This window comes from Cygnus olor, chromosome 7 (genome assembly GCF_009769625.2).
Source record: "Cygnus olor isolate bCygOlo1 chromosome 7, bCygOlo1.pri.v2, whole genome shotgun sequence".
Lineage (NCBI taxonomy): Eukaryota > Metazoa > Chordata > Aves > Anseriformes > Anatidae > Cygnus > Cygnus olor.
The window spans coordinates 32,084,198-32,096,237 of NC_049175.1; the positions used below are offsets into that span (position 1 = coordinate 32,084,198).

The 12,040-nt window shown below is 41.9% G+C and overlaps 1 protein-coding gene across 2 annotated transcripts in view; it reads left to right on the plus strand.

Moving 5' to 3' along the window:
- Positions 1–12,040, plus strand: part of GRK5 (G protein-coupled receptor kinase 5) — a 167,854-nt gene that overhangs the window by 114,557 nt on the left and 41,257 nt on the right. The gene's annotated exons all lie outside the window — the stretch shown is intronic.

Consider the following 12,040-nt stretch of genomic DNA (forward strand, 5'->3'; position numbering starts at 1 on the left):
TACAAACAGTCAGAGAGAAAAAAATGTATTTCGATCCACAAATTGGTTTTTAAGGATGCACTTGAGTTTACTAGGAGCTTAATTCATCTGAGGATGAGCAGGGGGCTTCTCTGGTCTCTTCGTTACGTGTGAAGCTCTACATCTGTGCTGTATTGGAAGACACCTTCGCAGCTGTTATCAACAGGTGCCCCACTTATTTCCTATCTGGTTCAAAAGCAGTGACATTTCACATATGGCTGTGTAGAAAGTACCAGCAGAGATGGTCTTTGATAAAAACCACTGTATTAGTACAGCAGTCCCATTCCTCCCCCCACCAGTTGCCCCAGGGTAACCACGAGCATACAAGATTGAAATTGTGCGACGTGTTTTGGAGCTGAGAGGTGATATCGTTAGTTCTTGTTTCCACCCCTGGCAGTTCCTGACTGTGGCATCTCTGGGCTGTCAGAAGGAAAGGAGCTCATGGTCGCAGCTTTGTCCACAGGGTGGCACTCCGAACAGAACTACGGATTCGCTGCAGGAATTTTGGACAGGCTTCACTGGGACTTACCCTTTTGGGGTTCGATCATTTGCTGGCCGCATTTAACCTTTGCACTAAAGTCACTGCCAGTAAGCAATAAACTTCCAACTTCAAACACAAGAACAATCCTAGGATTTTTCCTAAGTTGCTTTCATAAGAGGTACAATCACTGCTTCAACGTTTTTTTACAAGTGAAATACATTTGACCTTCAGGAAAATGAAGTGCATTTTTGGCAGATGTCTTTCTGAAGCGTTTAAATAGTACAATATGTTTTGGAGGTGCAGGGGCAGAGCAGACCACTTTTTTTTTTTTCCAGTCATTCTCCTACAATAAATTTCAGTGCATACTTTCAGTTATCTCAGACTGCATTTTGGGATCTGGTTTCATTTACTGAGCCTGGCTAGTTTCATGTGCAGCCATTTAGCACTGCCAGTATAAGTTTCTGCTGCCCATTCATTAGGGGCATGAAGTTCTACTGGTTTTCATCCACTGAGGTGACCATTTGTCTTAAAATTCCAGAGGAAAGAGGAAAAAGTAGAGAGGGAAAATGTTTCCCACTGCTCCAGTCCTCACTGGGAAATGGAGAAAAGGCATTTTGCTGGTATCATGGATAGTGTAGTGACAGGACAGTGCTGTTTAGCTTCAGCTAAGTGCAGCTGGTCTTGGTGCAGGTTTCCAGATGCCAAAACCCTTCAGTGCTGTCCCATTGTGCTCCTGCCATCCCCTTCCATTTACCAGAAGCCCCATAGTGCAGCAGAAGCACACGGAGTAATTTAGTGAGGTCAAGGACTGTGCAGTGAGGACCAGGCTGAGACCAGTTTCTTCTTCATCAAGAAAAAATGGTGGTGTTGCAGGAAAATAAAAGGACTGGGACTTCAGAGCTGGAGTTTCCATTCTCTGCCATGCTCTACACTTCAGGTTTGACCTGCATGCCTGATTTCTCAGTACTTAAAATGGGCTCAGTCTGTTCTGAAACTTCTGTGGTGTCTGCAAATTACCTTAAAGTCTTAGGGCAGAAGGGAACACAAAATTATGCTCCTTCTGTTGTAATCTAATACTGGCTTCCTGGTGATTATGCTCTAATTTCAGTGTTGCATTTTTTTTTCTTAACGGGAAACTTCTGCTGCTTCTCAGAGGAATGTTTAAACCATTCTGTGTGTAGCAGAAAGCACTTCCTAGAGGCAAGGTTGACTGTGCCATTGCAATGGGTTGACTACTAGTTTTTCTAACACAGGTCTCCCCCACAACAAATGCATGAATATATAGAGCAATGTCTGGATTATGCCATTTCATTCTAGTTACCTAACTAAGGTACTAAGATCAGGAGTTCAGATCCTTACTCTCCTTTCTAGCCTAGAAAGAGAGGTAAGAACCTCCAAAGGACAGAGGTCCTCTAAGCCATTAGAAGTGAGTGATTCAAAGCCAGTTTAGATACTTGCAGTCAAGAGGGCTGAATCTGGATCCAAATGTCCTTACGAAATATCATCTTGGCCAGCAAAGAAATCATCTTTTCATTACATGCCACATTTCCCCATTTAGCTATCAGTCCCTTGAAAGATACAAAAAGCCACTGATTCCAAAGCCTTCTGCTTTCAGAGGAATATTTCTTTTAAGTAGGTGTGTGTCTGTGCTTCAAAGAACCTCATTGTCTTGATACAAAAATAGTGTGACATACAGCTTGACTGATAGAATAAAATGATAGGTTTAGCTCTTGGACAGACAATTCAGTCTTATAATGTGAGGAGTATTTTTCCCAGGGTGCAGGATCAGAAGCAAAATCAAAACAAAAAGTAGACTTCAAGCTCTTTAATATTTATAAATGATTTTTAGTTCCTACTTAGTTTTTAAAATGTCATACATATTTAACATACAATGTGTCAGTGTATCATCATTCCAAAATGCATTCATTTGCATAGGAACATGTGCTTTATTTAATAAAACATATACTACTTGCACAGCAGAAAGAGAAAGAAAACATTTCCCCAGATGAGTAGACATCACACCAGCACTTACAACCTCACGTGGCTCATGCAGTCGCTGTCTGTGAGGTGTTACTACACAGTGCTGCAGTCAGGAAACTCAGGCGTGTGGGAGCAGTGAGTGCCCATATGGACAGCTCTGGTGAGAGCATTTGGCATCAGTCCTGAGGGAGCTAAACAAGCTCAGTGCTTATCGAGATGGCTGAGCAGGGAGGCACTTTTTCACATAAGCACAACTCAGGCTCTGCACTGCTTTAACATCCTGGGCAGCCCCTGTGCACTCGCTGAGGTAGTTGAGAAGAGATCTTACAGTCCTTTGTCATGACTGACACCATGGATGGTGTCTGTGGGTCAGGCTTCCACGGTTCCCCTGACCTACAGGTGACAGCAATGATAGACTCTGAGCATGTCCTGGCACCTGGAAAGGGAAACAGGTGTTTTAGGCCTCTTGGAGAAATGGCATGTAGGAACTCATTTGGGAAAAAAGGGGAGGCAGGGCCTCCATGCAGAGGTAAGTCCCTGTTGCTTCTCTAGGAAGACATCAATATTCCCTCTCTCTTGTCAAAAGTGTATTGAAATATCCATATCCAACAGACCATTCTGAACTGTTTGATGGGAGGGAAATGTAAGGCCTACATGTGATCGTCACAGTAATGATGCCAAGAGAGAAGCTTTTCTATGGCTTCCTGAGTAACTTTGCCTGAATGGTGAACAGAAGACAGAAAACCCACAGAAGAGGTGGGCGAAGACACCCACCGCCCTTGACACATGCTCTGAAGAAGTGTTAGGTTGCTTCTCCAAGCAGGTCCCACTTTCATTAGGCCACTTTCAAGGCTATGTGGGGACGAGCATTGGTGAGAGGGCCTCATCTGTCAACAGGAACAGTCTTGTGCCCTATGAGGCATGTGCCACCTCAGTGCTGTGATCCAAAGGGAAACCCACCCACAGGCTGTCTTTGCCTTACAGAAGCAACACAATAGTTGCCACACTGGCAACATCAAGATTTCTTGACTGCAGGCTTGCTTCTTCAAAGGAGGCTTTAACAGTTTCCATGAAAAAGGCACTTAAAGCCGCCTTCTTGACTTAATAAGCCCGTAGGGCAAAAGTCCAACCCACAGGAAGTCTAAAATTTCTGAGGTTGTGAAATACGATGGTAAAACTGCTAAAATGAATTGGTCACAAATATTTCTTTCCTGACTTTTCCTAATCTCAACAGCTGAGTGGGAATGTTTCAGGTTTAGGTTCCAGTTCTGTCCGTAAATAGAAAAGCCCTCAGTGCTTCGTGGAACAGTTGAGTTTAACTGAACCCAGCCTGCCTTCATTACCTGGCTTCTTCTGGTACTGCAAGAGCAAAGAGATATGCTTACCTTTGTACTGCTCTTAAATTAGAGTTATACATCTGTGTCCAGCAATTTTGCCTTCCTGCCTGAAAGCCACCATGCCTTACTCTACTAAATCACTAATATATTGTTTTCTTTTTCCGTAAAGCAAGCACCTTGAGATACTTTGAGAGACACTGTATAAAACTAAATGGATTCAAAATGGCTATTAACACAGTCTCCATATGCCATTATAGTTTATATATGGACTCAGCTGGGTACTAAAAATGTTACTGAATAGGATGTCTAATGTGTATTGTTATGCCCATTAATATGCTTCACAGAATATGAAGAACAGCAACAGCATTAGTTTTCTTATCTGAAATCCTGTTCCGTCTCCTTTCCTTCAGGAAATGCACAGTATAAAGACCACATTTTCAATGTCTTTCTTTTCTGCAAAAGGTTAGCTGGATGCAGTAACAACCTCCTTACTCCAGTCTAAGCAGAGCAATGGGTATTTTGCTAAATGAAAATATGTCTTTGTTTTTATGAACAATTATAGGATAAGGAAGGGTGGGAAAAGTCCTATGAAAGGGAAACTAGCTGATCAGCAGTGCCTGGCATTCTACTTGTCTACTGGTTAAAAAGTGCTCTCCTCTTATGTCAGTTCTTTCTGGAGAAGAAAATATCTATGTAATATGGGTGAGATGACATTAAAATTATTTCTGAACCCTTCTACTGGACAAAGTAATGCAGCAGAGTCCAGACTCTTGCTCACAAACACTCTTTCTCAGCTCTGTACATTGCCAGAAAGTTGTTTTCTTTTTGCACACCATAGCTTTAATCTTGATGCCAAGGAGCTTTTCCTCCCGTTGCTCTCTCCTTGACATTTCTTTTCCCCTTCCTATTTTCATCATGAAAATAAATGCAAACTTCGGCACTTATGCTTCTGAGTGAGTCATCTTCTCTGATCACTAAAGGCTTCCATCTCCCATAAGGAAAGTTTCATGCATCACTTCTTAATAGTTCTGGCTGAATCCCATTTGTGGAAGGGCAGGTCATACCGTACCAGGAATCAGATTCAAGTGCTGAGACCTCTTCCTCTAACTGTTTAGTTTTACTAAATGCCTTCTAGGGAAGACGTTATAATTAGTTATTGAAGTGGCCAAATAAAAGCTGAATGTCACTGTAAGTGAAGCTCTGAAAGAAAAAGAAAAAAAAAAAAAAAGAAAGAAAACAACATTAAGCTTCTGTAAAGCAATCTGCAGAGTTTCATGTGAAAGATTTTGTGTTTTGAAAAGCCTTCTGGGACTCTTTTCTACATTGTTATGTTTCTTGTACAAATTCAACTTATATCACTTATATCCAGCAAGTCATCTCTGTCCCCTGTAAGCTTATTATCTTGGTGATAAAAGGTCAACACAATACTGCTTTTCACTGGCTACTGTGAATGGTCCCTTAAGGCTTGGTCCAAGCACTATCTTCAGAGCTAGTTTTCAATTTTTTCTAAACTCTATGCATTTCATTAAGGACCCAATTGAAGTAAGAAAAGAATGAAGTGCCTGTCTGTATACAATGTGTTACTTGGACATAGGGTGGGCTAGAATTATTTACTCACTCAAAATGTTATTCACTGCGTCCTTTGGGTTCCTATTAGGAGACCTTTCAGGATGCTAAATACTTAAGTAGAAATCTTGGCCCTACTTGAGCCATGGAGAGTTTTGCCATTTAATTAATTGCCCTGGGACTTTACCTTGTGACTCAATGGATTTCTCATCTCCCCGTTCTATTGACTTCACTACTCTACAGGCACCATTTTAGCCACAGATGATAGCATTACTTAGGCCTTTGCTTTGCAGCTAGCATAATCAATGCATAATCCAGTCTCCAGAGAAATCAATAGATAATTCTTGTTGTTGTTACAGAGACAGCGCGATCAATATCTCTGCTGATCACTATGTCTTAGTCCAGGAAAGTACCCTTCTCAGCTCATCTTTCCAAAGTTCAATTCTGGGAAAATATCTGAGCAGCAGAACAGCAACCTTGTTACTCAAATTAATGCTTTCTAATCAGAATTTATTTTAATAAGCATTCTTCTGTCACTGCAGCCAGGCTGTAATATGGTGTGTCAGAGGAATCCAAAAAATCAGTGTTGCCTGGATTAGGAGTTCCTTTGCTGTGGTCTCAGACTAAAAGACATTTTCTCACGGTTTCTTCAAGTCCTATTTCCTCATCCTTTACCCACTGTTTATAATACAAATGTTAGTTAACTAAACACTTACTGAGCATTTCTGTCTCTTGCAATGGTGCCAAACTGCACAACAGCCTCATGGAAACAACACGGAGTCTGCTCTATCCTGGTGACACTTCCCCAGAATAGGTCCTTGAGCAGTCCTCTGAGCCTTGTCCTGTAGATTTAAGGAGGGCTGCGTACACAGTGCACTTGCTCAGGCTGGTTGAAGGCTTGGTCTGGGGTCATTAACCACACTGGTTTTATCCTAAGCAGTGTTATTAGTTGAAGCTCTGCTTTTCCTTCCCTGTCATTTTGGAGAGGTTACACTCCCAAGTTCACAACTCTCATGTGGAGCAGACGCTTCTTAACTGTTTGTCATTTGTGGTCAGGAAAATCATTGGTCAGTGGGCAAAAGCGTTATAGCTGCCCTGTGTTTGCTGGAAATACTCTGACTTGACCCTTTGGAAAACGGAAACTTGCTTCAGCTAATTCATGTCAACCACACACGTAAACCTGGCTCACATCTGTCTGCTGAGGGAGGGCAGGCCCCCCAGGCTGCTATGACTCCTCTCGGAGACTAGCCAGGGCATCTGAAAAGGCTGAGGACACTCTGCAAATAAAGAGCAGCCTGCTCAGGATTATCTGAGAACTGAAAGGATGTACTTGTCTGCCCTTGGCTAATGAATATGCTCATTATAGTTTCCTCCTGTCTTTTTCAAGGGGTTAGCTTTTCCTTATCCCATCTGCATACCCCTCATCACTTATACTCAGTTCATGTGGCTTATCGAATGGCCAGAGAAGTTAATTCTAAGCCTTTAAGGTTCATTCAGCTTCTCCAGATACAGCCTATTCTATCTGAAACATATGTCCACATGGGAAAAAGGAATCAGCCTTTTCCAGCTGTCTGAAACACTGCCTTGTAAGACATCCAAGCAATCTGCAGGAGGTAACTTTTGTGCATTTGCGCAAAATGACAATAAAATAGACCTTTGGTGAGTCTGGTTTCTTGCACTCCCAACACATGCAGTGTAAACTTGGCTGGTCCAAACATGGGCAGGCATTTAAACAGGAGAGATGAGGAGCCCAGAGTGACTTTGAGGGTCTCATTTTTCAGATGATTAAAGTGCAGTGAGGTGAATGGCAGTGTAATGCAGAACACATTAAATGACATTGCATGGCATATCCACACAAATTTCTGTGGACAGTTTCTCAGCTGTACAGGAGTCCTTTGTTAGTCCTCCACAGCAGTTCAGTGCACCCGTTGCAACTTGCAGCAATTTTCTTGGTTGTTTCAGCTTTGGGTTTCTGAAGCTAAAAGTAGAAGGGGTCAACAAATGTCTTTTTGAGACATTTATTTGATTTATTGTGCTAAGCTCAAGCAGTAGCAGGCAACTGTGCACTTGACCTCAACAAAGAAGAGGATAAAGAGACACATGATGAAAATGGAAGTTAAACATACCCTATTCCTCATATGGTTCCCTAACAGTAGAGAATTAGGGTTCTGGAAAAACAGAATGATTTCCAAAAAAAAATAATCTGTTGACTATGAATGTATTTTAGAAGTAACCAGAACGTTTAAGTTATGGAAATGTGGCACTTCAAACTATTCCTTTTTTTTTTTCTTCAGTAATGCAACTACACTTACAAAACTCACTTCACCTGCATGCCAAGCCTCAGCTTGTAAGTTAATTTGTTTTATTTAATCAAGCTAGAGTCTGACCTGAGTCAAAAATCAAGCATATAGCAAATTTATTATCCTAGCACAGATGCTGTTTGTCCCACAAGAAAAGCAGAGGAAGAGTGGAAAATGCCACTGCAAACAGTATGTCATCTCCTACAATAAATGTCTTCCCCCTCAATTCTTTGCTGAAGGCAATTACCATACGATTGTTAATGGATCATGTGACACAGGTGATTAGGGAATGCCCTGTTTTTAGCTGTGCAAGATAGATTTTGTTTGCTTTCCTGGGTGTTTCCAGTCTTTCTGCGAGTAGTCTGCTCTTTCCTGACTGATGTGATGTTTATTTAATTCACTTAATCCTTTTCAAGGCCTTCCCAAACTCTCTGTTGAATTTTCATCTCTTCATTCGGGTGTTTCCCCAGGATTTTGGCCTAAAAAGGTGAAGTCAAATTCTGCAAAATCCCCACTGCAACTGATAGAGCATGACAGCCACTGACTTAAGTGCAACCTGGCTTAGGTCTTTATGCATGAGTTACCTTCATCCAAAGCAAATAGATCATGGACTTCAGTGTGAGGATGGCTTGCAAGGGAAGGGTTAGTCATGTTTGCAGGCTTATATTTCAGAAGAGTGAATTCAAGCAGGGATCTGTTTGTTTTTCTGCAAGAAAGCCATTCAATAATGTTGAGGTTGTAAATGTGTGTTTATAGATAGAGGGATTTTTTTAATGGAACAAATGACATTTGGTTTACCAGAGGAAGCCAAACTAAGACTATTGCAACATAAGGTTGCTTGCTAATGTTTAGGCTATCCATCAGTGAGGGAGGACGTTAAAAGGTAGAAAGGTTCTGATAAGAGGCTGGACATTGGATGCTATCCAAATGTATTAAGCACACATGACCAGGGAAGAAACCTTCTGAGAACAGAAGCTTTCAAAATTGACCTGTCTTTTTTGCCACTAATGTTGAGAGTACTATTCATTTCCAAAAATGCTTGATCAAACGTCTGCCTGCTTGTAGTAATGCACTAGGGCAATGGTTCAGCTGGGTTGCTAAAAAAAGATGTTACCTTCTGAACTAATGACACTTCCAAGGACTGTGTGAGTAGCCTAATTTTGGCTAGTATTAGTCTTCTTTTCTACTCTGTTTCTCAAGCTAGCCCCCTCATCCTACTGACAGCTACTGGCACTGGTTAGTTCATCTGTTTTCATACCTTAATCTGTTAGTAAAATTCTTTTAAAAGGGGAAAAAGGCAACAAAAATTCAAATATACATTCCCTTCCCTCACTTAAAAACAAGTTTATATAAAACAATTTCAGCTGGCTAGCTTATGAGTACCCCTAAAACAATAAAGCTTTGTGTATACATAAAGAAATAAAAGTTATTTAGGGGTAAAGACACCTCTATAAGCAAGTTTTCAAAGTGTTTAAAACCGTGTGGGTGGAGAAGGACTAGGGTTTAAAGATATTGAAAAATATCTTGCTAAGCACTTCTTGTGAGGCCCAGTTTTGCACTAATTGAAGTTAAAAACAGAGCTTCCATGGTGACCAGTTTATGTTCTTAACGTAAGCTGTACCAAAAACCCCATAGCTGGTTGTGATTGCGGTGAGTGTTTGCATTTAATTGAAGAGTATAAAGCCTGGAGCTGATGGTAGGACTTGCAAAAGAAGCTGATGAGACAACTAAATTTTGCCCCATGAGAAATTCTGTTATTTCAAAAGTACTTTCTGTGAGGCTTTGAGTGTTTAAGATTTCCTCTGGTCACCTATAGGAGCCAGGAGGAAATTTCTCCTTCTTGATCTAGGCAATCTTTTCCCTTCTTTTGTTGGTCTGAAATGGATGTTGTGGTTATGCCCCCAAATTCTCCAAATCAAAGAATTTAACATTCCAATGAAACCACTCTTTGGACTGAAGATCTGTATTTGGGAAACATTTTGACTCATACTATTTGCATAGCAGTTACTTGTTTGCCACCATCAGGAGCAGAAATGTGGTTTCTAGAAAGTAGCATTTTGTTTTCAATGATAGCAGCTACAGAAAGGTCTCCTGAGCATGGGAACAAGGAGGTACAGCTAGATAGCAGAGCCTGTTGGTGAGTAACAGGAGAACCGTGAAAAATGCTTTGCATATTTTCCTAGCACTTGTCAGAAAGGACACCACAGTGGCTGCTAAGTTCTCCATAGTTCAAAACTGCAACTTGTACCCCAGCATCAAAGAGGAAGGGTGCTGGAACCCCAGAGAGGAAACTTCTCCTTTCCTTACCCGTGGGTTTGCCGAGGCCCAAGAGGCACCCCAGTGAGTCTGGAGCAAGCAAGTCTGCCTGGAGCTAGAGCATGTCTGCTGCAGTAAATAAGTTCATAAACTGAGGTTGTTAGCGTTTTGTGATGGATTAACACAACCCCTCCAGGCAGAAGAACATGTTCAGCTGTTTGCTGAGGGCTCTATTGTCTTCAGCCATTGTATGTTTCTGTGTCAACAAATGTTTTGATAGCTCCGTAGAATATGAGGGAAAACAGATTCATCATGGCTCCAGATCGGTTTGCAGTTACAAAACAAACCCCACAGTTGATAGGCGCTGCTGATTCGCTTCATTTAGCTACCAGCAAGTCATCCCGCCCCCAGCACTGGGACTGCCATTTGTCTCAGAGACACAGCACCAGGCTGCGTTTTAGAAGAGTGGGCCAATGACCCACTTTTATAATCCTGGGTGAGGTATTTCGTGTGTTCCCATTCCCAGGGCTAGTGTGATTGGTTTGCACTGGGAGCTTTGTAAGCAGTGCCTGGCACTATGGGCCCCCCCATTCTCAGGTATAATGTCTGCACACGTTATTAATAGATAAATAGCTACTAATAATACAGCTGCTCTCCATACTCCCCATTAACCTCACTGCCAATTCCTTCATCTGTCATCTCAAAGAAAATATACTGGAATTATGAAGCCTTGTGCTTTACTGGTTTGCCTCATACAGACCCAGATGACTTTGTGGTAGGAAAAAAAAAGGAAAAGAAAATGCAGAAGTTGATTACTTAAAATGTTGCAGCTGCTCCTGATGTAAAATTGGCTGCTTACTACAAATACAGCTAAATATGAGCAGACAAGATCAGACACAGGGCAAGAAGAAAGAATGTTCCAATATTTTTGGGCATAACACCAAAAAGAGTCAGGAGACTGCGTGTGCTGTGATAGTGCTGCAACCTTTCCCTCACCAGGTCAAAACTTGCCTAACCTGGACTTCCCAAAATCAAACTACCACCAAGACTCTGCTCTATGTCCCCTTCTCTGCCTTCTCCTGCATTTCTCACCGTCAGTCCCTTCACGCTTCCCCTCTGTCTTTCACCAGCTGCGTGGCCACTGCTTCCCAGGCTCGGGCCAAACCTCAGCTGCCGCTGGCCTTCCCCGGCCCAGCACAGGAGGAGATGCCTCTGGCAGCCGCCAGGGTGACTTACATACATCTACCTAGTCTCCTTTTTTCAGTAGCCACTTTGGTTACAGCCCTCCTTATGACTCCTTGTGAGTTTTAGCCTCAAAGGACTGAGGGCAGTCACCATCGACAGTCACACCTGTGCTACCAGTCCTGGAAACTACTCGCCCTGCTAGCTGAGCCTTCCTCAGGCATCTGGGGAACAACGGGGTGAAGCCAGTATTTCCAGGCTTTCGTGTACGAAGTCATCACATCGTGCACCACCTCACAACAAAGTTCATTTCAGCCTGATCCTTCCATAGTTTTGAGGTCTCCGCTGGTAGCAAATCCATGTAGAGATTTGCAAAGAGATTGTATCTGGAAAATTGCTGTCAACCGCTGACAATACACATATCATTAAGACAAAAGTGCTTGGAGACAGATCAAGAGAAGTTACAGCTTGAACTTTTGTCCATTGACTGAAACATTTTTAATTGTTTTAAGCTAGTTTGTTGTGGAATGTTTTCATAACCTGAGACATAACATATGCTGCACATTGTTTGTTTTATGCAAGTGACTTTTAAAATAATTCATATCATTTCAATATCATGGCTGCATGTCTGAAACTTGCAGGGAGAGCAGTTGTATTTATAACCACAAAGTCAGTACGAAGTCTGTTCACTCTAAGTGTGGTATCTTCCTGGTCCATATCATTTTGGCAGTGATGAACAGTGGTGTTTTAAGATACTATGACTCACATCCACTGGCAAGAGTTGGTAGAAAATGCAAACCTGTATTTCTAGGTTTCTATTTCTTTTTTCAGTAATTGCAAGCTACAGATTGACTGATTTGAGGAATCTGAGCATCTCTAGTTTCCACTTATCTCAGTGAGACTTCTTTGATTTCGGTCAC